The sequence below is a fragment of the Rattus norvegicus genome, chromosome 14 (genome assembly GCF_021556685.1).
Source record: "Rattus norvegicus strain SHRSP/BbbUtx chromosome 14, alternate assembly SHRSP_T2T, whole genome shotgun sequence".
In the NCBI taxonomy this organism is placed as follows: Eukaryota; Metazoa; Chordata; class Mammalia; order Rodentia; family Muridae; genus Rattus; species Rattus norvegicus.
The window spans coordinates 53596513-53598536 of record NC_141547.1 but is presented as its reverse complement, the minus strand read 5'-3'; the positions used below and the strand labels follow the sequence as shown (position 1 = coordinate 53598536).

At 39.7% G+C, this 2024-nt stretch overlaps 1 pseudogene across 1 annotated transcript; it reads left to right on the top strand.

Annotated features, from left to right (window-relative positions):
- Positions 1–227: 227 nt before the first annotated feature.
- Positions 228–1634, top strand: Hmgb3l1 (high mobility group box 3 like 1; annotated as a pseudogene). The gene has a single exon (XR_015637710.1). The product of XR_015637710.1 is annotated as a high mobility group box 3 like 1, transcript variant X2 (transcript).
- The last annotated feature ends 390 nt before the right edge of the window (positions 1635–2024 follow it).

Below are 2024 nucleotides of genomic sequence, written 5' to 3'. Positions count from 1 at the left end.
ATGAGTCTGTGTATATTTGTGGGTCACACAATTGGACTTTACCTTTGCATTTATGTTATGAATGAAAATTAACAAACACAAATGACAGTACAGAATCTGATTAAAAATACAAGTTCATGGAATTTTTACATTTTTCCTAAAAGAGTGATACACACCATGTGTTATTTATCCTTTTTACATACTTCTCTTTTAAAGCAATATTTAATGAGTTATAAAAAAAAAAAACTGGCGCTGCCCAGACCGGCGAACACTACAGTCAGGATGGCTAAAGGTGATCCCAAGAAACCAAAGGGCAAGATGTCCGCCTATGCCTTCTTCGTGCAGACGTGCAGGGAAGAACACAAGAAGAAAAACCCAGAGGTTCCAGTCAACTTTGCCGAGTTTTCCAAGAAGTGCTCTGAGAGGTGGAAGACGATGTCTAGCAAAGAGAAATCAAAGTTTGACGAGATGGCCAAGGCAGATAAGGTACGCTACGGTCGTGAAATGAAAGATTATGAGTCAGCTAAAGGAGGCAAAAAGAAGAAGGACCCGAATGCCCCCAAAAGACCTCCGTCTGGATTTTTCTTGTTCTGCTCTGAATTCCGCCCGAAGATCAAATCTGCAAACCCTGGCATCTCCATTGAAGATGTGGTCAAAAAGCTGGGTGAGATGTGGAATAACTTAAGTGACAGTGAAAAGCAGCCTTACATGACCAAGGCAGCAAAGCTGAAAGAGAAGTATGAGAAGGATGTTGCTGACTATAAGTCTAACGGGCAGTTTGATGGCGCCAAGGGTCCTGCTAAAGTTGCCCGGAAAACGGTGGAAGAAGAGGAGGAGGAGAAGGAAGAGGAAGAAGAGGAGGAGCAAGAAGATGAATAAAAACTCTGTCTCCTTGTGAATACCTTAGAGTAGGAGAGCGCTGTGATTGACACATCTCTTATTTGAGTCGTGTCTATTGCCCTTGTTAGGTTTAATTACAAAATTTGATCACGATCATATTGTAGTTGCTCAAAGTGTCAGTGGTTTACATGAAGTGGCCGTGGGTGTCAGTGGTTTACATGAAGTGGCCGTGGGTGTCCGTAGCGCCCTGAAACTGTATCAAAGTTGTACATAGCTCCAAACGTTTTTAAAAAGGAAAGGCACTCTCTCGTCCTCCTCACTTCAGTGCACTTTGCTGTTCGGGTGGGGTGACAAGGCATTTGAAGATTTTTTTCTGGCATTTTGTTCTCAACTCGTAAGGTAGTGTTAACTATATGGCTATTGGCTAGAAATCTTGAGTTATCAGCTGTACATATCTATAGTTTGTAAGGAGAACAAAGCAACCTAGACAGATTCTTGATGCTCCTTGTTTGGCTTGGAGGCTGTGAGAGGAGATACCTTTCACAGGAGGGCCATAACTCAGGGCGTGCACTGTGAGGCTGGACCTTTTGATACTGCCGTGGGCATCCGTTTAGCTTCAGGTAGTCTTGTTTTTGTACATAGTGGCATAGCATTCTGCTGAGATTCTTAGTTGTGGAGGTGGGGGGAGGGGTCAGCTGGCATGAGAAGTGTTTGGAGATTTTCCTTTAGTTAAGTGCAGTAGATTTTAAACTTTTTAAAGCAACTGTAGAACTCATCGTTGTCAGCAAAGTGAAGAACTACTGCATCAATGGAAGGTCAAGGACCCTTTGTACCTAAACCCAATTTGCAACATTCTGTTATTTTTTGTATATTTAGAATGCTTAAATGTTTTTGAAATTAAATAAACAGTATTACATATTTTTAAAAAAATAAAAATTAAAAAAAAAAACTTCAGCTGGAATCAGGCTTGTGATAACAATGTGGGATGCTCATTCCCATTCAAAGTTTTATTTGTTTGCCATGACATTATGTGCCAGTGAGTACATTTAACACTTTGGATCTGATGATAAAAACAAAAACAAGAAAAAGTTCAATAAAGTTTACATTTTACTTTATTTACATTTTTCCCATCTGACTTACTACTGGCCAAGATTAAACTTTCTTTTAATGAAAATGAAGCTCTAATACAAATATATTAAAATGTA